The sequence below is a fragment of the Acinonyx jubatus genome, chromosome D2 (assembly GCF_027475565.1).
Source record: "Acinonyx jubatus isolate Ajub_Pintada_27869175 chromosome D2, VMU_Ajub_asm_v1.0, whole genome shotgun sequence".
Taxonomy (NCBI): Eukaryota; Metazoa; Chordata; class Mammalia; order Carnivora; family Felidae; genus Acinonyx; species Acinonyx jubatus.
In genome coordinates this window covers 2,373,548-2,400,162 of record NC_069393.1, presented here as the reverse complement: position 1 = coordinate 2,400,162, position 26,615 = coordinate 2,373,548, and the positions used below count along the sequence as shown (strand labels likewise).

The 26,615-nt window shown below is 41.7% G+C and overlaps 2 protein-coding genes across 6 annotated transcripts in view; one reads left to right on the top strand and one right to left on the bottom strand.

Moving 5' to 3' along the window:
• The window catches only part of EGLN1 (egl-9 family hypoxia inducible factor 1), a 54,961-nt gene that overhangs the window by 17,257 nt on the left and 11,089 nt on the right, over nt 1-26,615 (top strand). The gene's annotated exons all lie outside the window — the stretch shown is intronic.
• The window catches only part of SPRTN (SprT-like N-terminal domain), a 40,326-nt gene continuing 34,787 nt past the window's right edge, over nt 21,077-26,615 (bottom strand). For both annotated transcript variants that reach the window (XM_027046935.2, XM_053207430.1), the window contains exon 8: nt 21,077-22,106. The gene's annotated coding sequence lies outside the window, so the exon portion shown is untranslated. The remainder of the gene's footprint in view (nt 22,107-26,615) is intronic.

The following is a 26,615-nucleotide window of genomic DNA, read 5'->3' as shown; positions in this document are numbered from 1 at the left end:
TGGTCCGTTGATAAGGGCATCTTGCACTGAATTTCAGGTAGTTGTGTTACATCATGGATAATGAAATAACAGACAGGGACACTTTGATCAAAGCACTTCTCTCTCTCTTGGCCCTCTTTCCCCCCCACTCTCTTCACTCTGCTACTCTATGTCCTCTTAGCAGAATGAAGTCAGATGGTAGTGAATATTTTATTTATTATTAATTTAATTACTTAAGGTGCATCTAAAAAATTGAATCTTTTAGGTGTTAATTTTAGAAGCTAGTCATGCATACAAATTAGCTAGTGCCTATAAAATGATTGGATCAGATCTCACACAAGTGAGTTTATGCTTATTTTATAGTTTTTATTGGTGATGTACACATAGATCCGGTTGTTTTGTAATTTGTTGGTATTAGTATTTCTTTTATTTGCCATAGTGTCTGTGGCTTAATAAGCTTTTATTTCATTATTTTTTTATGTTCATTTACTCTTGAGAGAGGGAGAGAGTGCCCGCACATGAGCAGGGGAGGGGCAGAGAGACCGGGACACAGAATCCGAAGCAGGCTCCAGGTTATCAGCTGTCAGCACAGAACCTGACGTCGGGCTCAAACTCATGCAGGATGAGAGATCATGACCTGAGCGGAAGTCTGCCGCTCAACCAACTGAGCCACCTAGGCACCCCAACAAAAAGCTTTTAAAACAAAATCCTAGAAGTTAATTCTTAATTCCCTAAAATGATGGAAAGTGTTTGGCGTTAACTAGTTATTTTTCAGCCATGCTTTATAGCTTCTTTTTGCCCTTAATGTATCATATCATCTTGTGGCTGTCATCAATTCCTAGAGTTACTTTGGTGTCTGCTCTGTTGAATTTGACTCATGATATTTGTGCTCATAGTGAAAGATGCATTTTAAGAATCCTGTGTTCCCCTTGATTTAAGAAATTGCTTGGGGATGCCTGGGTGGCTCAGTCAGTTGACTCTTGATCAGCACCTCGGGTTGTGATCCACCGTCGTGAGATTGGAGCCCCTTGTTGGGCTGTGCACCGAGCGTGGAGCCTGTTTGGGATTCTCTCTCTCTCAATCTCCCTCTCTCTGAATAAACAAATAAATAAACATTAAGAAATTGCTTGTAGATTCCACACTTTTTTTTTTTCTAAAATTGATCGTTCTTGACAGTTGAAACATGAAACCATTGAAACCATTGAAACTTTGCATATTATAGGAAGCAGCTTTACTATGTTTTGACTCTGGTTAAGATTATTTTAGTTGTTTACAAAGGAAATAAAACTTATTTGAAAATAAGGAATGGAAGGGCGAGTGAAGTTAAACGGCACGTGTCCATAACTGAATTTTTCTTATAGAAATATATCTATCCAGATATTATAGAAGAGTAATTGCTTTGAATTTTACAAATACTTTGGATAATTTAATAATTTAATATAGCTTGAATATGTGGTAATTTTAAGACTTTTTTAATGTTCATTTATTTTTTTGAGAGAGCGTGTGCAAGCGGGGGAGGGGCAGAGAGAGAGGGGGAGACAGGATCTGAAGCAGGCTCTGTGCTGTCATGGCAGAGCCTGACATGGGGTTCAAATTCAGGAACCGTGAGATCAGGACCTGAGCTGAAGTTGGACGCTTAAATGACTGAGCCACCCAAGCGCCCCGGCTTTATGTGTTTCTGATGAAAAATAATACAGCGCTTCAAAATACATGAAGCAGAAACTGATGGAATAGAAAAAAGCAATAGACAAATTAAAAATTAAAGGTGAAGATTTCAGTGCTTAGTTCTAGTCATTGTTATAGCTATAACAGTTATGTATAAAGTAGAGGAAAATCAATAAGGGTGAGAAGACTTCATTACTATCAACCAACTTGACCTAATTGACATCTGTTGAAAACAAAATCTTTGTGACCTTGAGATAGGCGGAGATTTTTCAGGACAAAACAAAAAGATGAACCATAAAAGAAAAAAACTGACAAATTGGACACTAAACATGAAAGCCTTTTGCTTATAGAAAAATACCACTTAAAAAAAAAAGATGATATTTTCTCTCTTTTGAGAGAAAATGTTTATAAAACATAATATCTAATAAATCTGGAATATATGCTTTTTAAAAAATATAAGCGTATATTGTAATCTACATATACAGACATAAAACAGGAAAGAAATAACCACTGTTAATGTCTTAATATTTACTTTTTTCTCTCTCTGGGTTTTGCTATTATGGCTAACTTGTTCTTCTTCATAATTTTCTCTTAAGTTTTTGTTACTTAGTTTTTGTGTTCTTTTATGAAAAATTTCTTTAAATGGGGATTGCCTGGTTGGCTCAGTCAGTTGAGCCTCTGACTTTGGCTCAGGTTATGATCTCGCGGTTCATGGGTTCAAGCCCTGTGTCGGGCTTTGCTGACAGCTCAGAACCTGGAGCCTGCTTTGGATTCTGTGTCTCCCTCTCTCTCTGCCCCTCCCCCACTCATGCTCACTCACTCTCTCAAAAAATGAGTAAACATTAAAAAAAATTTTTTAAGGCAAACAGCAGTCAAGGTGATTCATTAAGATATTGGAGTCATGGAGATAGATGAGTCTGCTCGCTTAGGTAACAACAGAGAGCTGGTAGAGAAAAATCCTGTCGTGTTTTCCATTCTCCCGTAAATGTCTCTCTGTTTTTTCTCCTTGGTTGTAGGTAGGATCCAGTTCATTGCAGACTGTTCGACTGAAAGCCTTAGTTTCTCACTGGCTGTTGGCTGGAGGACTTTCTCCTTCCCTTGATCTTTTATAGAGTAGGAAATATGGACAGTTTCACAGTGTGGCAGCTGCTTCCCTCAGAGTGGGCAAGTGAGAGAGGGTGAGAGGTTTAAATATTTCTTATAACTCAGTAATAAGTGAAACAACTTAGGAGAAAATAGGCAAAATATTTGAGCAGGTATTTCACAAGAGAAGATATATAAATGACCAAATATGTGAAAAGATTCTCAGTATATCATTGGTTGTTAGGGATATGAAAATTAAAAGTGCAACGAGATACAATTGTACATACACTAAAATGGCTAGAACTTAAAATCCTGCGAGTACCAAATTTTGGTAAGGATGTAGCAAATACAACTGGAATCCTTCTACACTGATAGATTCATTACTTGCGAGAATGCAAAAGGGAATGCCACTTTGGAAAACAGGTCGGCCATTTTTCTAAAGAGTCTAAATATAGACTCTTCTTATGGCCCCACGTATCTAAGTATTTGCTAAGTACCCACCTAGAGAAATAAAAACATGTCCACACAAAGACTTGAGTATTATTATTCATCATAGTCAAAAACAGGAAGCAACCCGAGGGGCCATCATCTGGTGACTGGATAAATAGATGTAGTGCATGATGCAGTGGGATCCTGTTCAGCCATAGAATGAAACGAACTGTACTCTTGGGCAACAACTTGGATAAATCTCAGAAACACTGTGCCAAGGGAGAGATTGTACTATCAGCTATTTCGCTACTTGTAATGGAAGTTTGTGTTCTGATTTTTTGCTATGGCCTTAGATACCCTTGAAGATACCCACAGTTTTTGTAAGAAAAATTACCAGAAGTAGAATTGCTGGGTTAGAGAAGGTTTTTATATGTTTATATGGCCAGCATTACTGAATGCTTATGTACCAAGCATGTTTGTAAGTACTCTTTCCACCCAGATTATCTTGTTCAGTTCTCTAACAACCATAGAAAGTAGAGGTACTATTATTTCCCGCATTTCTCACTAGAGGAAACTAAGGCACAGAAAGATTTTTTTTTAAAAACTTGTTTCAAATCGCACAACTAGGAAGTTAGAGAGCCGGGGCACAAATCAGGATAGTGTGCTTACAGAGCTATTTATGCATGTTTTGAGGGTATTGCATTTGTTTTCAGGTCCCCTACTTGATCTTGCTCTGTGCATTACAGAAATTTCTTAATTTTAGGAAGTTGAGGATAAGCCAAGTGTTTATCAAATGAGTCTTTCTCTTTCCTTACTGAAGTAATTTCAGAAATGTACCATTGGAATGTTGTTTAATTTCAACAAAGACAAGCTCATACTCAATGAAAACACCAACCATTCACTTAAAGGAACATTCTTTTGAGAGTATACAAATATACTATGCAATTCTTTGAGCTGGTTTTTTCATGCAAACTGTATAAAGGTATCAGATAGTAAATCCATGTTAACCTCAAACACTTATCAAGATACTGTTTTTTTGTTTTTTGTTTTATTTGAGAGAGCATGCACGCACATGAGCAGGGGAGAGGGACAGAGGGAGAGAAAGAGAGAGAATGCCAAGCAGGCTCCACACTCAGTACGGAGCCTGATGTGGGGCTCGATCCCAAGACCCAGGGATAATGACCTGAGCCAAAATCAAGAGTGGGACACTCAATCCAGTGAGCCACCCAGGCGCCCCAAGATAAGGTTTTCAAATAGGCAGTGTGTGCAGAGGGTGTTGTAGTCCTTTTGGCGTGTAAGTTTTGCACCAGAATCACGTTAATGTCAGGGGCCTGCTGTACAGCTCCTGAATCAGAGATTTTGAATCCAGAGTGAAGGCCAGACAACTTCGTAGAACTTCACAGAAATTGATTCACATTTGGGTCTGAGGAAAATAGTATAGGACATACTGTTAATCAGTAAGGGATCTTAAAAATGTAATGTCCGATATATCAAATACCCAAAGGATGTTTATTAACGATTCTGAACACTTCTTAACCCAACGATTTGCAAAGAAAAAAGATCTTTTCATTAACTAAAATAATGGGTTTACATATTCTTGATTGCATTAATCCCATAAACTGCTATTTTCTCACCTCCCCCTGCCCCCCTCCCCATGTCTTTTACAAGTAGATGATACTATCTGCCTTTACTTGTTCGTCACTTACTTATTCTTAACCTCTCTCATAACGTGACATGTGCCTTCAGGCACTGTTCTGAAATTCATCTTTTGAAAGTTGTTATTCCCCTCTTACAAGAGGACCTGTCCTTTTCTGTCTCCCACCTTTTCTCTTTCCCACCTTTTCTCTCCTTAGCTACCCTGTAGCGCTTGACCCCAGTATTAGTGTGGTGTATTGGTTGGGGAGTGTAGGATTCAGAATCAGAATGGTTGGATTCACAACCTCGCTCTACCATTGGCTAGTTGTGTGATGCTAGCAAGTTATCTGCCTATTTTTCACATTTGTTTATGGGAAACAATAGTACTTATGCCATGATCATGGAGAGCATTAAATGAGCTGATGTATGTAGCGCATTGTACCTGACACGTCATAAGCTATCAGAATCCCCGACTGTTAGGCACCCTCTTCCTTTTCCTTTTCTCCCCCTTTGGCTGACATGCTGCACTGCCCTGGCTTTCTGTAATCTCTTGAAGCAGTCTTCTGCTGGCTTCCTTTCTTCTCACTAAATGTGGGTATTTCCCTCTGATTTGGTGTCAACATTTTTCTCTTCACCTGTAATAGGGAGATTGGCCACTGCCTTTGGTATCAAGTAGACCTGGGTTTCAATTCTTCCCCTGTCACATACTAGCTGTGTGACCTCAGAATTTAACCTGAATCCTTTCCAAGCTCAGGTTTCTGATCTGTAAAACTGGGGTGATCTCTGCATTGCAAGACAGTTGAGAGGATGAGAGAACCCAGTGCCCAGTGTAGGGTCTGACACATGCAGCTGCTGAGTCCATAGGCTCTGCTCCTCCTGCTGTCATTTCTAGCATGTCTCATCCACTCAGTCTCACTCGGTTTTGTATCTTCAGGTATCATCGCTGAACTGAGGCTCCTTAATGCTGTTTCTCTAGTTGGATTTCCTTTATACACTGCAAAGGTGTGCTTTCTGTATGTCTTTTGATATCCTGAAGTTTTCAAATCTGAGATCAACTAATCCCTTAGAAACTTTCATCTTCCCTCTGAAACGTTGTCCTGTGTTCTGTTTTAAAATTCACGTTCTGGGGCGTCTGGCTGGCTCAGTTAGTTAAGCGTCTGATTCTTGGTTTTGGCTTAGGTCATGATCTTGTGGCTTCATGGGTTCGAGCCCCACATCGGGCTCTGCACTGACAGCGTGGAGCCTGCTTGGGATTCTCTCTCCCTCCTTTTCTCTCTGCCCTTCTCCCTCTTGTGCTGTCTCTCTCAAAATAAATAAACTTAAAAAAAATTTTTTTTAGATAAAACCCCATTAAAAAAAATAAAATAAAATTCATGTTCTTGACGTCCTCCTGGTCACGGTACTACTTAGCCTTGAATTGATTTGTGCTCCTGTTCAGTCTGTCTCTGGCTCCTCGCTGTGCAGGCTCCATTCTTACCCACACTGAGACTCAACCTGTATTTGGCTTGTAGTTCTCACTACTATAGTTTAGACACTCATTACCTTGTTTGTGAGTTTTTTCTCAGTAGCCATGAATGTCGTCATCCCACCTCCATTATTCCTTGTCCTTCCTAATCTGTTTTTTACATTCATTTTCCTTTATCAGAGTCATCGTCTCAAAGTGGGAAATCAGCAGATTTTCCCCAAAAGGCTAAATAAATAGCAGATATTTTAGGCTTTGTGGTCCATACAGTCTTTGTTGCAACTACTCCACTCTGCTGTCGTGTTGGGAAAGCAGCCTTAGACAATATGTAAATGAATGAATGTGGCTATATTCCAGTAAAACTTTATTTTAGAAAACAGGTGATGGGCTAGAGTTGACCCACAGGCCAGAGTATAGCTCAGATTGTTATCTGTGCTTGTTTACATGACTTCAGGCATTCACTAGCTTGAAAAATGGTGTCTGAATTCCTCAGCACAGTATGTAAGATCTGCTATTATGGGGCCTCCGTTTCACTTTATTTTCCTCTTCTCCGCATCACGCATTCCTCATCCACTGGAACTATCTCCTGTTCCTAGGACGTGCGGTGCTTCAGTCCGGTATCTCATGGCTCTTTTGTTGGTTAAGGTCCTAGAGTAAGCACTCTACTTTTCTTCCCTGCCTCCCTAATTACCACTCCATACAGTATTTCTTCAAATGATTCTCTTTTTTCATACTGATTGCAATGTAGGACAGTCTTCCTGGTGCCCTGCTTTCTTACTCTTAACTAAAATATTTTGGCTTTAAGTATAGTTTTGCTGCTCATCATTTGGAGAAGAAAAATACGATGCGGTTGCCAAAGTTCCAGAAACACTGGCTCTTACAGCATTTGCCCTGAATGATAGTTTCTAACTCTTTCTTAGATGCTACCAGACACAGGTTAGTGATACAGCGCTGTATGGATGGAGGTTCTTTGGGAAGGCAGCTTGAGGTTTGATGGGCCTGTTTCTTCAGAACCTGTTTTAACCTGTGTAGTAGTCTTCTATTTTCCCTACCTCATCTCATCCTTTCAGATTACACTGGATGATGAAGGAATATCTCTTCCTTAGGGCTTGGGGGCATTCCGTATCAACTTTGTGGGCACATCCCTTATGAGCCCTTGGAAATCTTCCTGGCAGTATTCTAATTTCTTAAGTTAAGTGTGGGACACAAAGACATGTAAAATGGGCCTAGCCTTAACAGTCCTCGTGGTCGAATGCAGGGGTCAGTAGGCTTTCCCAAAGGGCCAGATGGTAAAAGTTTTAGGCTTTGTGGGCTACATGATCTCTTTTGCACCCCTCAACTCTGCTGTTGTAATTTGAAAAGAGCTATAAGCAATACATAAATGATAGAATTTGGCTGTGTTCCAGTAAAATTTTACTTGCAAAACATGCGATGGGCCAGATTTGGCTTGTAGACTGTAGTTTGCCAGCCTGTCAGGCATAGTGGCGTTGTGCCAAAGGATATTTGAAACTACAGGTAACCAGTGTATCTTCCTTGAGTGTCACTTTTACTCTATCACGTGGAAAAATTTAAGTAGTTTAATTGGTAAGTAATTTAAAAGATTCTTTTTTTTTTTTTAAGTAGGCCTCACACCCATCACAGAGCCTAGCGTGGGGCTTTAATCATGACCCTGAGATCAAGACCTGAGCTGAGATCAAGACTCAGACAGTAAATCGACTGAGCCAACCAGGCACCCCTAAAAGATTCTTTTAATAACAAGTAGCTATTCATGGACTAGAATGTAAAATTGAAATGACTGTTTAAGGTGAAACTGAGTCTTGCAAGGAGTGTCTTGTTTATAATGCGCTTCTTAGATCTGGATCTCAAACTTCTGCAATTTGTTGGAAAAGTTTGAAAAGTGCTGCTGAGCATTGGAGCCATCGAAGGATTTAGAGGAAAGCAGTGACACCCAGATTTTAATTTTGGAAAGCTAACTTGGGTGGGGCATGGAGAAGGGTTTGGAGCAGGATGTGGCCATCCTGGAGGCAGGGAGACGAGTTTAGGGGGATGTTATAGGAATCCGAGCAAAAGACAAGGACCCCTTTTAAGATAGAGCTAATGAAGATGGAGAGATTCAGACAGATTGGAGACAAAACAAGGATGTTTGGTTGGATTGATTGTGTAGGAGAAGGAACAGGGAGAAGGATGAGTCAAGGATGATTTCTCAGATTTTCTAGGGAAATTGGTTGAACAAGGGTGCCATTTGGTAAAGGAAAGGGTATTGAAGAAGAGCCACTTGAAGGCCAGGGAAGATAGGCAAGTGAAGTGTTTAGGCATTGTGGAGCCTCCTGTGCCTGTGGAAATGCTCCTATGCTCGGAGAAATTGGTTTTAGAGGCCTAAGACTCCAGAGAGCCTTCTGGACTGTGGTGGTTGGCATATAGACAGTAGCTAAAACCACAAAATTGAGTGCAGTCCCCTGAGGGAAGAGTTTTACATAGCAAGAGTAATGCTAATTACAGAAGCCTTAGGGAAAACAAAACTCTCCTTTGGTGGGGGGGGCGGTACTGTTGGAAGAAAAAGAAAACCAGAAGACTATTTTAGAAACAAGAAAGAATAGAGGTGCAAGACGTTCAATAGTATCAAACACAGCAGAGAAGCTTCATTAGGATTGGAACTGAAAGATGTGTATTGCTTTTATTAAAAAAGGAGGAGGGCCGGGGCGCCTGGGTAGCTCGGTTAAGCATCCGACTTACAAGGCTCAGGTCATGATCTCGCAGTTTTGTGGGTTTGAGCCCCCCCCTCAGGTTCTGTGCACTAACCACATGGAGCCTGCTTGGGATTTTCCCTCGTTCTCAGCACCTCCCCTGCTCAAGTTCTCTCTGTGTCTCTCTCAAAATAAATAAATTAAAAAGGGGGTGGGTGTAATCTGGGACTTTGCCCACGGCACTTTCACTGGAGTTGAGACAAGTCAGAAAGCAGTGAGCTGAGCAGGAGTGATCAGAGGAGATGAGGCAAGGGGCACCTGGGTGACTCAGTTGGTTGGGCTTCTAACTCTTGACACTGGCTCAGTTGGGCTCAGGTCGTGATCCCCAGGGTGGTGAAATCAAGTTGCACTTCTGGTTCCCCACTGAGTATGGAGCCTCCTTAAGATTTTCTCTCTCCCTCTCCCCCTCCCCTGCTTGCACCCCTGCTCAGATTCCCTCCCTGCCCCCCCCCATAGGCATTCTCTCTCTCTCTTAAAAAACAAACAAAAAACCCCCCAAAAAACAAAAAAGGAAGATGTAGCCAAGCACTCTAGATCAGCCTTCTCACACTTTAGTGGTGTCTCAGTCACTTGGAGATCTTGTTAAAGTAGTCTGAATCAGTGAGCCTGGGGTAAATCTCCAGGTTCCCTCCCAAGCAAGGAGAATGCTGCTATCCCAAGGACCACTAATTGCACACCAAGGCACCCCAGGGCAGACTGCGGGGTGCCATGGAATGTTTTTAAGTCTCAAGAGAAATACAGCAATGTCTCTTAGATGCTACAGTGTGAAATCACTATATTCCTTTTGTTGATGTCATACCTTTGGAAGGTGGATGTTCGGTGCTTGCTCTGATAAAAAAGTAAGTCCCACCTAAAAATAAATGTGAAACAGGAAATGAAGCTGTCTGTCCAATCTGATTCCAAGGTTGGGAAAGTTGTGCAGCGCCCCAAAGGTGCAAAATTGTTAGGACTTAAATGCTTGCCAGGTGGTTTGGCCCATACTACTTAACGAAGAGAATAGATATTTCTTTTGGCTTAGACGTGCCGTGAAAAAATTACTGAGACATTAATTACTCTGTGAACCAAGATAGTTTGAGAACCATTGAATGTTTCTATGTTCTTCATAGAAACTTAGCTGTGGAGCCAAACAGTTAAAAACATTGGATGGTAGCTAATGGAAGAGCAAAGGAAGGTTTGTTTTGAAGTCCAGGAGACAGATATGTTAAATGCTGGGGAAAGGAGTAGTTGATAGAGAAGCAGATGTGAAGATACAGGGAGTAAACAAGTACTTGGAGTAAAAGGTCTCTGAGGAGATGAAATACGATGGATCTAGACATTGCTTTTTCTTTCTTTCTTTTTTAAAAATTTTTTTAATGTTGTTTTTGAGAGAGAGATTGTAGAGAGGGGTTGGGGGGAGGGGCAGAGAGAGAGGGAGACACAGAATCATCAGAAGCAGGCTCCAGGCTCTGAGCTGTCAGCACAGAGCCCGATGCAAGGCTCGAACTCACAGACTGCAAGATCATGACCTGAACCAATGTCAGACGCTTAACTGACTGAGCCACCCAGGCACCCCTAGACCTTGCTTTTTAACGTTTATTTATTTTTTGAGAGAGACAGACAGACTGTGACTGGGGGAGGGGTAGAGAGAGAGGGAGACCCAGAATCCGAAGCAGGCTCCAGGCTCTGAGCTGTCAGCATAGAGCCCAATGCAGGGCTCGAATTCATGAGCCATGAGATCATGTCCTGAGCTGAAGTCAGATGCTTAACTAACCGATGCTGACTGAGCCACCCAGGCACCCCACCGTGCTTTTCTAAATGTTGCTCCAAACCAGCAGCACTGTTTTGTTGGGAGAAATGCAGAATCTCAGGCCCCAGCTTCAGACCTCTTGGATCAGAATATGGATTTTAATAAGATCCCCAGGTGATGTGTATGCATGTGAAAATTTCAGAAGCAGCTTGGGAGGCAGCACGAGCCCTATTAGGAGAAAGAACACCTCTTTTACTTATCCCGTCACCATACATGTATCTTGTACATGCCAGCCATTCTGATTAAGGCAAATGAGGTGGTGGGCTTTTAGATTTCGATTCGGATGCCTTAAGAAATGTGGAAGTAAGAAGCTGAGGAAGTTTCTACCTGGTTGCCTTAATTACCTCAGGTAAAGAGGAAACATCTCTATTTAGTGAATTAAAAAGTTGGGGCTGAAATAATGGCAGAGACAGCCTGCAGTGGGCGTAAGAGCTGCAAAGATTGGAGTCATTTAAATTTTCCCATTTGCAAGGTGAGGTTAAGGAAAAAATAAAGAGGGATAGCAAGAAATCTATCCTGGATATGGAAAGGCATGAGGCCACAAGGAAAAGATGAGGAACAGGAGGGGTAAGAGGATTAGAGGCTTCCTTGAAAAGTCAATGAGAAGGTTGCACCTCCTGGAGTCTGAGGGGTCCTGCCCTGTCCTCATCCACCGGGAAGAAGAGCATTCTTTCCTGTCAGGGCTACAGAGACTTGGCGGGACTCCGTGATTGATTGGGTAACCGGGGAGAAGGATGAGTCTGGAATAACTCCTAGGATTCTGGAATCAGAGACCACTTAGATAGAACACATTAATCGGTGAAGCACTGATCCCCAGTGAGGGTTGTTTGGGAGGGGCAGAGGGAGTGATGGGCAGTGTGGAGATAGGATGAGATTTGACAATGTTAAATTTGAGGCCAGAGGGCTAACCCATTAGAAATAAAGACCTGGGACTCAGGTCAGATATGAAGATGGATTTGAGGATCAATGATATAATAATAGCTTCTACTAATTGAGTATTTACTGCCTGTAGGTGGAAGGCTGAGCAGTTTATAGGCATTGTCATATTTGTCCCCTCATCAGCCCTTTTTTTCTTTTGACACTTTATTTACTCATTTTTAAGTAATCCCTGCACCCAACGTGTAGCTCCAATGCACGATCTTGAGATCAGGAGTCGCATGCTCTTCTGACTGAGCCAGCCAGGCACCCTTCTTATCAGCCCTTTGAGGCAGGTATCAAACTGCTTCATAGATGAAGACGTAGGCTTAAACAAATTACCCATGGTTCACGCAGCTCTTGAGTGCTACAACCAGGATTCGAAACCAGATGTCGCTGATTTCAAATCTGTGCCCTTCGCCGGAAAGCTCGACTACACCCTGGGTCACCAGCTTCTGGAAAGTGATTGGGACCACATGTGTCAGATCTCAGATGCAGATATCAAAAACAAAATGAAATATCCCTTAAATGGGCTTGAGCAAACCAAAAAAGAAATTTATTGGTCCCCATAACTATAGATCCAGTGATCAACATTCTGGCATAGTTGGAACCAAGGGCGCAAATTATACACATCAAAACTTGCTCTCTCAGCTCTTCTGTTACTCTCCTGAGTAAGCTTTCTTCACGTGACATCAAGTTGGCCCCAAAAGTTTTAGCTTTACAACCTAGAGATATACATAGGAAGAGAGCTTCTCTTTACCAGAAGTTTCCAAATAAAATCCTGGGGTTTAGTCCCACTGGCTACAAATGGCTTGGGCCATGTGCCCATTTCTGAACCAATCTCTGACCAGGCTTAAGCCTCGTGCTCACCCTGGAGGGTAGAGAGTGAACCTCACCCAAACATAGGATTGAGGACAGCGGATCGGGGTTGCCCAAGGAAGCCGGGGGTGGGGGTGGGGAATGGGAACTGGGAAAACAAAAGCAGGTGTCAGCACATGGGCAGGGATGAAATCCTCCTGTGTCAGTGTTTGAGGAGCATATCGGCAGTGCTGCTAATAGCTCACATTTATCAGATGTTTACTGAGTACCAGGTGCAGTGCCAGTCCTTTATGTGCATTCTGTTTTCAGTCCTCATAGTACCCCTTTGGGGTGTATGTGGTTGTTAATCCCCCATGGAGGTAGTAGTTGTGGAGCTGAGATTTGAATCCAGGCTGCTAGCTCCGAACCTTACTAGACCATTTTACTGCATGTTGCTTTACCCTCTGTCTGCCACCGTAACATTTTTTTGTAGGTTTCCCATTGTCCACTTTTTGTGTATTACAGTTAAGGATTTATGGTGGGTGAAAGCATGCTGAATCAGATGGGTCTAGGACATTTGTTCTATATAATATGCTTAAGAAATAACTTATAGTGTGACTTAAATAACATTTACCTTAAGTGTTAGAGTAGAAATTGCTTTTTTTTAAAGAATCTTACTTATTTCTCTTTGAAATATTTTGTGATATTTTATAGTTTCATCTCAAAGGTTTTTTTTTTTTTTAATATATTTAGCCCCAGTACTCTTTTTAAAGACTGTATACCATCCTTGAATATATAAAATTCGAGTTGAAGTTTTGCATTTAACATGTCTCCAGAGACTGTGACAACTTTTTGTTGTTGTGTTTAGCCTTTATGACGATAGTTTCGGAATCTTATCCAGGATTTCTATAAATGCTTTAAAAAATAAAAAAGCTAGTGCTACTGCAAGGCTGTTATTATAAAAAATTTATTCTGAGGTTACCTTGTTCATTTATTAGAATTGGGTATTCACAAAATTAAAAGATAATATTATCTTATTTGAAACGCTTATTTTAAGCAGTAAAACTTGGTGTTTTGTAGTGACTAATAAAGTGAGTTTTTAGAAAATAGAAGTTATTAAGTGCTGTTTACTTTTGGCACCCATGTTTTTTGGACTTTGTGATCCCAGTAATATTTCTTTTAATCCTGTTTGAAATGTCTGCTCTGTGTCATTATAAAAGAAGCAATGTAGGTTTGGAAATCGATTGGGAAACCCAGATTTTTGTCCTTTGGGACTCCCATGTTTAAAGAGTTTGGGTCAGGCCTGTGTGGTCTCTTCCAGTTTTGAAATTCCAGAGTTTTTGTTTTAAACTTCTGCTATATCAGAAGTGTTGCCACATGGAACCATATAGTCTTCGGATGAGATTGGAAGATTGTGCAGTCCAGGTTCCATACCTTAGAAATAAACCTGGCCCAGATTATGTGACCCACGATCTCTCCCCACTTAGTGGCACATGGAGCAGAGACAGAAGCTTTTCTACAGCTTTGCTTTCCTTACAGCTGTACTGAGTTGAAGACAGCTAGCATTCGTTTATTTGATGAAGGAAACACTTACTGAACATCTTATCCATTTAAGGCATTTTACTAGGCATGTTATTAGTTGCCGAGATATACAAATGAAGGAACGTGTATGAAAAGCCATATATAATGGAGGCTCAAAACTGGGCGACAACAAACCTGGGTTCCCAATCTTCGTGATGACTTAGCTCTGCGGCCTCATGTAAACTAGCCATTCCAAGCCTGTTTCCTTGTCTGTAAAGCGAGGGTACTAGAAGCAGGCCTTTTATAAAGTTGTGGCAAGGATTACATGAGATAATAAAGGTTATGCTTAGCATAGTGCCTGGCGCATAGTAGGCTCTCTCAGAGATTATGACAAAGATGTTTATGAAAGAAGGAAGGAGTTAAGATTTACCAAATACCCGTTGTCTTGTTTCATTCCTAGCCCTATGAGTAAATAGTGATAATCCTGATTTTTCAAGTGAGGACACAGCTCTGGGGGCTTGGGACTTCTCCAGTGCCCCATAGCTAATGGTCTTAGCTAATGTTAATGCTGCTTGCACACTGGGCAGTGTTTGTAAGCAATTTTCTATGTACTAATGTATCAGCCGTGCAGATACGCCACTGTTATTTTCATTTTACAGACAAGGGAAATCCGGCCCAGAAATGTTAAATAACTTGTGCAGAGTGACCCACCTGGGAAGGGGCAAAATTGGAGTGTGAGTAACGGGCAGTCTGGCTTCATAGCCTGGTCTTGTTAATCTCAGTGTGCTTCCTTTATTTCATGTGGCCTTTTGGGAAGGTAAAAGACATTTTGCAAAGTGGAAAGCACCATGTAAAATGTGGTGCTATTTTTATCTGACTCGGGCCCTGTATTCTGGAGATTGCAGCCCACTGAGAACATCTTCTCTAGGTTGAACCTCTTCACTTCCTGCGCCTTTTCCTTACTGGACGTTGCCCTCAGCATTTTGGCTGTTTTTTAAAAAATACTTACACCAGGGGCACCTGGGTGGCTCAGTCGGTTAAGCATCTGACTCTCCATTTCGGCTCAGGTCGTGATCTCACTTGTCACTCACATGTTTGAGCCCCATATCGGGCTCTGTGCTGACAGCGTGGAGCCTGCTTGGGATTCTCTCTCCCTCTCTCTGTCCATCCCACGCCCCCCCCCATCTCAAAATAAATAAATAAACTTAAAAAAAAATACTCTAGCTTATCAGTATCCTTCCTGTAATGTATCCCCAGAAATGAGTAGGGCCTGAGTCATACAGAATCTAGTTAACTATTTAATGTGGCTTAAGGTAGCCAGAGCTTCTTAGCAACACTTGAAATTTATGGTCAACCAGCCCTACTAGGTTTGGTTTGTTTTGTTTTGTTTTGTTTTGTTTAAGGTGTCTATTCTGCCAACCGGTCTTATCCGCATTGTGTAGTTCACTCCATATGAGGAGCATGATACCTGCCTCACAGGGACTCTGAGGATCCAGTAAAAAAGTGTAAAGTTCCTGGTGCAGTGACTGGCATGTGGTAATTCCGCAGTGATTGCTGGCGGTTTTCCTGTCCAGTGTGCTTACCTACACTTTTCCTGTTCGCAAAAGTCACACTGATAAATCACACATGTCTTTGATTCAAAATCATTGATAAAAATGTAGATTAGTTAAAGGCTAATGGCAGCAGACTCCCCTTCCAGGCTGACAAAGGCTGAGATGTGGATTCATAGAGAAGTGAGCTATTAGTTTGTGCAGCACAGCATATTAGCCAGATATGTGAGGATTTTTTTCAAGACTCTTTTAGATGTATCTGGTTGGTTCTCCATAATTAATTTACTGAAAATTCTCTCAGATTACACACACAAGTAGAGCCTTTAAAACTTCAGCTTAAGACTTCTTTCAACATGGAACATCCTCTTCAAATTCCTATCCTTATAGCAATGGTCCTCAGATTTTATCTTATGGCCCATAGGTCAGTTTTGTTAGAGCCACTGGGCCCCATCTGGAACCAAAATAAAACTTCCTCTTTTACCAACAGCACGTTTACACATAATATTGAATAAGAATTTGCCTACAGTCGATTGACATGTCATGTTGATCGGATGAGCAGGGTAGATCAGTTATTAATAGGATTCAGTAAACATTGTGACATAAAGACAGCCTGGGCCAGCAGAAAACTGTGGATCAGAGAAGCAGGTGGCTCTGAAGAACAGGGGAGAAGCAGCAGAGTGGCATAGATGCTTGTCTGGTGGGCAGTGGGAACAAGGGTTGGAGAGAAATCCTGGAGGTTGCTAGTTACTGGCAATATGCCTGAAAGTCTCTAGGTATAAAGGCTTACAGAACTTAACTTCTTAATACTTGTTGTAGAAATCTTGTGTTTTATTTAGATTCTTTTTCTAAACCGTTCACTAGGTATACTTGAACATTCTTTTTTTTTTTTTTTTTTTTTAAGTAGGCTCCAAGCCCAACGTGGGGCTTGAGCTCACAACCCTGAGATCAAGAGTCGCATGCTCTACTGACTGAGCCAGCCAGGTGCCCCTACTTGGATGTCCTCCCCACCTTTTTTTCCCTTAAAATAGTTTTAAATCTAAGTAATCTCTACACCTCATGTAGGGCTCGAACTCACAACCTTGAGATCAAGAGTTGCATGCTCCTCAGACTGAGCCAGCCAGGCATCCCCCGTATTTGAACATTCTTAAAAATAAGCTGTGCATGGGCCCAAAATAAAGGCATATGGTACTGAATGAAAACCAGTCTGTATAGTAATTTAGTAACTTTCTTTGTGTATATGCATACATCTCTTTTGCCTGGCTAATTCGTATTCTTCTTCCAAGACCCATTTTTCAAGAAGCTTTCTCTGACCCCAGCTTCCCCTTCAGTGGACTAATACTCAGTGCCTGGCCTGGTCGTTTCGTTGGTTGTGTTGAAATGATTAGTTTTCCTTTCTGTTCCACTGGAATATAAGTTCTTTAAGACCAGGGACTGTCTTCCTAAAACTGTGCGTTATGCATGCCCCAACTGAACATGTTCGGAATGAAACCCCTGATCTCCCACATCCCCCCATACCCAGAGTCATCCTCTCATACCACATGTCAGTCTTTCTGGAAATCCTTTTGACTCATCCAATCATTTGTTAACCACCGTGGCCCAGATAGTCATTATACCTCACCTGATTTAGTTCAGTGGCCTTCTTAACCAGTCTTCGGCCTTTCACTCTGCCAGCCTTCAATCCATTCTGTACATCAGGGGTCAGTAAACATTTTCTACAAAGGGCCGGCCAGATGGTGAACATATTAGGCTTTCTGGACCACACAGTCTCTGGCATAGCCTCCCAGATCTGCTGTTGTAACATGAAAACGGCCATTCAAAATGTAAATGAATGAGTGTTCCAATAAAACTTTACTTACAAGAACAGGCAGTTAGCTGTAGTTTGCCAGTCCCTGCTCTACATGGCGGCCAGGCTACTCAGAACCCTCCAGTGGCTTAGTCTTTACAGTGGCCTCTATAAAGCTCGACGTGATTTGTGCTTCCAACCCTGTTTCTCTGATGTCATCTTCCATATTCCCTGCTTTGCTCTCCTCTCCAGCCACACTGACCCTCCTTTTCCTTAGACATGCTGGACACAGTGTGCATGGGACGCTCACTTCCTCATCTCTTAAAATTTTGTCAGATGTCAGCTTCTCAGAGAGGTTGACCTGACAACCCTATTGATAATGAGACCCCAGCATTGTGTTCCCCAGTCCCTACAGTGCTTCCCCAGTGTTGATCTTCTGACATGTATTACCCAAAGGTGGTCATTTCTTTGTTCTGTTCATTATTGTGTCCCCAGGATCTAGAGCAATGCCTGGCATGGAATAGGTGCTTCGAAAATATTTGCTGAATGAACACATAGTGGATATATTTTAAGTTGTGGGTTTTTTGTTTTTTGTTTTGTTTTTTGTTTTTTTTTAAGTAAATTCTTCTCCCAACATGGGGCTCAAACATACAACCCTGAGATCAAGAGTCACATGCCCCTCTGACTGAGCCAGCCACATGCCTTGGTTGTTGTTTGGTTTTTTTTAGTGAGTTCTTGTTTCTCTCTCACCACCACCAAATCCTGTTTCACATTTTTTATTTGATCTTTAGTTTTATTATTTATTTGTTTATTTATTTATTTAGAGAGTGCACACGAGTGGGGGAAGAGCAGAGAGGGAATCCCAAGCAGACTCTGTGCTGTCAGCACAGAGCCCAGCACGAGGCTCAAACCCACAAACTGCAAGATCATGACCTGAACCAAAATCAAGAGTTTAGACACTTAACTGACTGAAGCACCTAAGCGCCTCTATTTTATTTTTTTTTAAGCAGGCTTCACGCCTAGTGCAGGGCCTAACACGGGGCCTGAACTCACAACCCTGAGGTCAAGACCTTGATTTGGTTGTTCTGCTTCTGTTATTCAAAACTTGGCCACTTGCTAATCAGAATCCTGTGGAGTGCATGTTTAAAATTCCAGGTTCCCAGGTCTCATTCTGTGCCTGCTAACTCATGATTTCAAGTGGAGGGTTGGGCAGCGTATGTTAAGAAGTACATCCAGTGATTCTTACTGAACATATTTGGCCACACTGGCTTACAAAACAAAGCTCCTGAGCAAGTCAGGAAGAACTTTCCTGACCCCTGCTCATCTTTTCTGCCCCATCATCTGCTCTGCACCACACAGTTCATCTCCCAAAGTGTTTACCCAGGTGCATTTCTCTTGGGATGCCCTGGTAGTTCTTTTTGTAGATACTGTTTCCTCTCCTCTGCTGGGAATTTCCCCTGACTCTAGAAACCGTGTACTTTTATCCTTCAAATTCTGCTCATTTGTCACTTTCTCCACAAAGTCTTTTCTGAGTCCCCATTCCCACGAGAGCATTCATGATCTTTGCTGCGTGGGTACCTTGTATAAGACTGTTGTGTTTATCACACTGGCCTGGATGCTTTTGCATGATGTTTCCCTGTTGTGATTCATCTTGAATCGATTCAGTTATTTGGGTATTCGGTTCTTTTTTTGTTAAATTTTGTTTAGTGTAAATATATATAAATATATAAGTATATTTATACCTCTTTTTTCTAGTACTGTAGTCATTTCTGATATCTGCACTAATAATTGCCTACCTTCTGGATTTGAGGTGAGGAAACTGGACTTAATCTCACTGGAGTAAGATTTTTTTTTTTTTTTAAGTTTATTTATTTTGAGAGAGAGGGAGCCCATGCATCAGCGGGGGAAGGGCAGAGAGAAAAATCCAAAGCTGACTCCAAGCTAGTCAGTGCAGAGCCCCATAGGGGGCTCCATCTCAGGAAATGCAAGATCACAACCTGAGCCAAAATCAAGAGTCAGATGATTAACCAACCCAGTCACCCAGGCGCCCCTAGAGGTTTTTTATTAGAAGCTTTCAGCATTGACCAATGATTGTGTATATCCAGTAGTGGTTAACCCCTTGCTCCAGGACAAATATCAGGAACCTTCAGTCCATGCCCTCCAGTCCACTAAAATAAACACGCATTACACTCTGTGCTGAAATCATTTAAATAATGTTTTAAAATCACAACTCTCTTGTAGACTCTGGAATTGAAGTTTTTCATTGGTGTCCCCATGCGGACTGCAGTGCCTGCTCAGGAGGCCTCGGGAAGTGCTGAGGCAGGTGTTTGTAATGTTAAACAGCTGAGTGTTTTGTTCTGTTTTTATTTTTCTTTTAATGCTAAATTGCATACTCTGCCAGGGAGTTCTATTAATAACATAACAAGTTTACCATAGCTGTCTGAGTATGTATGTTACCACTGACCCCTCCTTGCATGGGCTCGAATGAAATCACATAACTCCCTCCCTGGGTGGGGATCAAGCTGAGGCTTGCCTGGGATCCCCAGCCTTCTTGCGGAGAGAGGTTGCTCTGTCCTCCTCCTCAAGTTTGCGGTTGGTTGGGGGACAGGGGCGTTGTGGTTGAGTGGCATAAATACAGAGCCCTGCTTAGGAGCCTGGGGGAAGAGTTGTGCAGAGTTGGTGAGATTGTAGCCAAGGTTAGCAAATTATAGGTCTCTGTTCTGATGGCAGGGTTAGGCAGCTCAAATAGAAACTGCTTCACCAGATAGATTCCTAATTTATAAAGTATAACTTCACAATTCCTAAAAGGGAAATGGAGAGTTAGTAAGGCAGCATCATTGTACAGCTCCAGATTGCTGGAGTAATCCAGTAATGCTGCCTACTGGGAGCATTGCCCTTCAGCAAGCCGATTTTTAAAAGTTATTGAAGTTTTTTTCTCTTAGGATAGAATTAGGGCCCAGGAAGGAAAGTAGTGTGTGTGGTGTTAAACAGTCCGTCATTCCTGAGCCACGTGGGGAGTAATTTGGAACAATGCTATTTATTATCTTTGCTTTTGTTCCCTGCATTTTTCACATTCCTATGAATATAGTCAGAAAGTCTCTTGGACTTTTTAAAACTTCAGTTTATGTTAATAATTAATACGGCCATACTCTGCCTTCGTGCACAAATAATAACTACTTTGTATTAAAATATTCTGTAGGAGCACAGTAAAAATGTTGAAATTGTCCTGTCATGTGGCAGAAGGCTAGTAGTAGCTAATGAACTCCTAAAGTTCAGTAGAGAAAGGATAACCGCCTGGTAGGAAAGCGAGTAAACGATATGAGTGAGCAGTGAACAAAAGAATTTAATGGCCAATAAAAATATGGAAAATGTTTGCTTTCACAAATTGAGATGTAATTAAAATATTAATATACATGTTTACCTATCAAATTGAGCAGTTTTTAAAAGAATAAAATTCAATAGCCAGGATTGGCAAATGAGTAGGAGGATGTGTATACTCCCAGCAGAGCGGGTGGGGGTGGAAGCTAATATAACCATCCTGGAGAACATTCTGGCAATAACAAATTTTTAAAGGCTTATAATTTCACTCTTAGGAGTTTAATTTTAGGAAAGTATTGAGGATGTTTACAATGACAAGCTCCGAGAACTGTTGTTGATCCCAATATTGTTTATAACAGCAAGAAACTTTTTAAAAATTTTTTTTAATGTTTATTTTTGAGAGAGAGAGAGAGAGAGACATGGAGCATCAGCGGAGGAGGGGCAGAGAGAGAGGGGAAACACAGAATCCGAAGCAGGCTCCAGGCTCTAAGCTGTCAGCACAGAGCCTGATGTGGGGCTTGAACTCGTGAATCACGAGATCATGACCCGAGCCGAAGTCGGATGCTTCACCGATTGAGCCAGCCACCCGGGCAACCCAATAATAGTAAAAACCTCTTAAAACATTTTAAAGAAACAACCTAAATGCCCCTATTAATCCCATTTTGTAGTATGTGTTTATCATGTACAATTAGTCAATGAATAATTAGTCAAAAAAAAATCAGTCATAAATCATTTACAGTTATCAACCTTTGCCTGGTTATTTAACTGTTTTTGCTGTGATCAGGAAAGCAGTTTAATGAGCTTTTATTCCAGATGAGTTTATGCCATACGAATCTGTGCTTTGTTTTCTTCTCTCCCTACACTCTCTTCCTTGGCAATGTCTGTAGCCACACGGCTTCAGCCCCTGTGAAGAGGCTGCCTAAGTCTGCATCTCCAGCCCTGACTCTTTTTGGAGTTCCAGACTTGCATTTCCAACTGCCTTTTGAACATCTCCGCCTGGATGGCCCATCAGCATGGCAAACTCAGTACGTCCAAAAAAGGAACCGGCCTCTCCCAAGCCCATGCTCCCTGCTTCTGTTCATGGTCTGTTAATCTCAACCAGACACAGACCCTCGTAAGCCAGCTTTGGTTCAGCCGTGTCTCCCCCGCCCACCGTCTGTGAAAACCTTACCAAGTCCTTTCCCTTTTTCCTGGCCAGGATTCCTCCCCATTGCACCCAGCCCTGGCTCCCTCTTTTCCACCCTCCCCAGAGACCCTCCTCCACATCACACTGTTTTTCCTTTCTTGATGTGTTGCAGTTCTGCGTGTTTCAGTGTGTTCTGACCGGTCTTCTCAGTGTTCTGTTTATTCCTGCTCCCTTGAATGAATCCGTCTTACATTCAACTTGCCGTGTTCTGATTATGTTGCTCCCTTGCCCAGGATGCTGGCTCTCCTCTACCTGTGGAGTAAGAAGGTGCTCAAGTTTGTCTGCAGTCTGGCCCCTCTTACCTCTTTGGGGTTCTTCCCCCTTCTCAAGAACTCGGTGCGCTAGCAAATCTGAACGTTCCCTGTCACCAAACGTGTTCTGTTATTTTCCCGTGATTAAAACTGCCCTTGTGAAATTCATTCTGTTGGAAGCACCCACTTTCCACCTTACAGATTTCCTTTTTAAGCTTAGTTCATATACGACTTCTCCCATAAACTCTGCCATGATCTGCCATAACACTTTCCCAGGACCTCCTTTACCATTCCTCTCTTCCTCTTTAGAATTAGTTGAGTTTCAGCGAATGTTGATCTTCTGAAAGGTCTTTATTGCCCCATGTGGACTGGAGGCTTGTGTACCAAGAGAAAAACTGGCCTTGTTCTTACTGCCCAACCCTGTTTTTCAGTGCTAGTTTCGTTTTTGCCAAGACATGGATTTGCAAAATTTGCCTCCCAAAACGTAAAGTCTGGGTTTACTTATGGTGAGATATTTATTTATAACATTAAGCTTAGCAAATAAGAGATTATTTGCTAATCTCTTATTAGCAAATAATGCATGTAGATTGCCCTCTTTCATTACCCCCTCCCTCCATAGTAGTTAAAGCAGTGAACAAAATTCATGACTTTCTATAAAGTTTTTAGTGGTATTTTTTTGGAAATGAGATTTACCTAAACCGGTGTAATTGAAGTCTGCAGTTTTAAAATTAGGTTATTCTTACAGTACGTGCTCTTACTTCAGTTCTTTTGATGACCAATTATTTTTCCCCATATTTGAATTAGATGTATATAACCGCAGAGATAGCGATGATGGGGCCGGGGGTGTGCTTTCAGAATGGATGGGGAAGAGACTTAAACGGTAAGGTGTCCTGTAGAGCTGGAAAACATCTGTACGTCTGAGAGTTGAGCATTATGCGAGAGTCTGTGGCATATAGCAGGCGGGGGAATCACGTAGGAGCCTGTATTACCGATCCCGTCTGAACCCCTCAGACTGAACACAAGCCTCACTGGGGCCAAGAATTGAAGAACACAATAGGCGGAGTGATTTTTCCCTCCAGATTGCCTCAATTTATGTCCCACCTCCACCGCTGAGAGCCTTTGGCAAGATTTTTATTCTCCTTGTAGTTCAATTTTCTAACCTCTAAAATGGAGAGATTAATTGTACCTTCCTCATAAATTTGCTGTGAAGTCTAAAGGAGATCGTCCACACCTGGCTTGCAGGCAGGGACCGCTAGTGTTAGCTGTCAGCATGGACAAAGGGCAGAGGGCTGTGTACCCTTAGGCGGTACATTGTAATAGGATAGATTTTCAGAGCATGAACAGTTTCCCTTCATCCAGGGAAAATAGTACTTTGATAGCCCGTAAAATTTTAGTTCTCTTAGCTTCGTTTTTTTTCTTTTGTTTTTTGAAGATTTTGTTTTTAAGTGCTCTCTACGCCCAACTCAGGACTCGAACTTACAACCCCGATATCAAGAGTTGTGTGCTCTACCGACTGAGCCAGTCAGGCGCCCCTAGTTCTCTTAGCTTTGAATCCATGTTTTAAAATAATTCTGTTCAAAAAGGAAAAATTTTTTTAAAGTTTCCTGGTTCAACTTCATATTGAATACAAGTCTTCCAATGCCAGAAATAAATGTCTTCAGATTCCAAAGAGGTATCACAAACCTCTTCCTTCCTTTTATTCTCAGAGTGAAAAACAAATTTATGGTGTTTCTTATCTTAAGAACATCCTCAATCATGTATATTTTCATATCAAAAAGGAAAAAATAGTATTTAATTGTTTTGCTTATGTTTAAATAGGCTTTTCCCAGTGGGAAATTGAAATATTTAAAGCTGGCATCTCAAAGACATGGCAGATTAGGATCATACCTCAGAATTGTAAATGAGCATTTGCATTGTTTTGTTTTGTTTTTCCGGGCAAATGCCTAGATTCTTCTGCTATCCTCAACCCCAGACCTTAGAGGAGTGCAGGGTCAAGTCTAGTCCTGCTTCTCCTGGGAAAGGACAGAGGACAACCAGGGAGTGTCACTTCAATCCCTGATAAGCCTCATTTTGAGTTTTCTTGATAGACTTTAATGCATTTCCTTATCCTTAGAACTAGTACATCTAATATAAATCTGTTGGAACAGTTTTATCTTTTACAGACGTGACTTGGTCCATTCAGACTGCTATAACAACAGCAACAACAAGAGCAAAACCAGATGGGGTAGTTTTTAAACCACAGAAATGTATTTCACAGTTCTGGAGGCTGGAAAGTCCCAGATCGAGGTGACCAGCAGGGCCTAGTGAGGGCCTTCTTCCTGGTTCATGGCCAGCTACTTTGCACTGTGTCTTCACATTGGTCAGAAGGGGCAGGGATCCCCCCAGAGTCACTGTTGTAAGGCACTAATCCTATTCCTGAGGGCTCCACCCTCATTACCTCTAAGCACCTCCCAAAGGCCCCTCCTGTTACCATCATCTTTGGGGGTGAGGATTTCAACATGAATCTGGGGTGAACACAGACATTCAGACCAAAGCAGTGTGCTTTATCTTAGAATAATCTTTCATATAAATCCTAGAATAAAGAAGCTGCCTTCTTAAAAGCTTTCACAGTGGTCATACCCACCCAAGGACCACAGTGGCCCACCGCTGCTTCCCTTTCATGTCCTACTTCCTCTGCGTAACTTTCAAGATTTCATCCTGTTTCCACCAAATGAACTTCACCATTTAAGTAGTTAAGTAGTGGAGCAGATCAATAAAATACCCCACAGTCACTTAACTGCTGTATTTGTTACGCTCTTACACTCTGCTTTTCTTCCTGTCACCTTTTCATATCACATCTGCCCTTCAAAGATAAGCTTCAGTCTTATGTGTAGCTCAAAGCCTCATCCCCTCATTTTACTTTATCCTACACAAATACTTCCTTTTTTCAGGATTCTTTTTCTGTTTATTATTTATACGACTCAGTTTATTTGTTTTGTGTGCCTGTTTTTTTTTTCTTTGCAGTTAAGTCCTTTGAGACAGCTACCATAGCAGCCCTTTTTGTAGTTGCAATATGGTAGGTGTGCCATATATAACATTTTTTTAAATTCCTTTTTTAAAGTTTTTGTTTAAATTCCAATCAGTGCCATAAATATTTTTTAAGGCTGCTGATGACATGTAGATTAGAATGAGTGGCTATTAGTTGCTTTACCAACTGATTCATAGAAAAAAAAGTGAGTTTACTAAAAGTATTATGAATAAGAGCATGTTAAGTGCATATCGAAAGCAAACAAAACAAGAACAGCAACACCAGAGTCTTTTTTACACAAATATATATAAAACGCACTAGGAAAACAAAAGTACCAATTAAGAAATAGAGCATGAATATTATTTCAAAACTGGAAGAACTGGAAAAGCTATGTTACTTTTGAGGAACTTTATTCATTCATTTATTTATTGAGAGAGAGTGAGCAGGGAAGGGGCAGAGAGAGGAAGAGAGAGAGAATCCCAAGCAGGTTCCAGTGCAGAGCCCACCTTTGGGACTTGATGCCACAACCCTGGGATCATGCCTTTGCCGCAATCAAGAGTCAGACGCTCAACTGACCGAGCCACCCAGGTGCTCCATATTTAAGGAACTTTAAATTTTGATAATTCAGATCTTTTAGGATAACTGTGTTTAAATATGAATACTGGCTGAAGACAGTTGTAGCTGCCAGATTTCATGAGATTGGAGAAATACCTTTTTTTACTGTTTTTAAGTTTTTATTTTGATTCCAGTTAAAATACGGGGTTATGTTAGTTTCATGTGTACAATGTAGCAATTCACCAGTTCTACAGGTCTCCCGGTGCTCATCAAGACAAGTGCCCTTCTTAATCCCAAGCCCTAGAGAAATACCTTTTTGTGTTTTCTACAGTCCAAATGAGAGAAGTCTTGGTACGTGCGTCAGTTACTAAATGCACTGTCCCCATATCAGTATTTGAATGAATTCATCCAGACCTTTGCAGGTTTCCTACAGGATTTCTCTTTCCCCAGAACCTCTAGGAGTGCCCCCCCGCCTGGCTCACAGGTTTCCTGTGACAATCTGGTTTTTCTGGGTATGCTTAGACACCCTCCTAGTGTCTGCCTGCAGGGATGTGCTCTGGGGACTCACTCTTGGCCTTGCTTCCTCAGTTGCAAACCGGCATGCGGGGAAATGCTGCCCCTAGTTGAAGGTTGGGGCAGAACCGCCTACTTTGGTCTCTTCTCATTTCTTTTTTTAAAAAAAAAATTTTTTTTAACGTTTATTTATTTTTGAGACAGAGAGAGACAGAGCATGAACGGGGGAGGGTCACAGAGAGAGGGAGACACAGAATCTGAAACAGGCTCCAGGCTCTGAGCTGTCGGCACAGAACCCGACAGGGGGCTCGAACCCACGGACCGTGAGATCATGACCTGAGCCAAAGTCGGACGCTTAACCGACCGAGCCACCCAGGCGCCCAGGTCTCTTCTCATTTCAATGCCTTCCCCCATCCTCCCCCACTCACTTCCCCT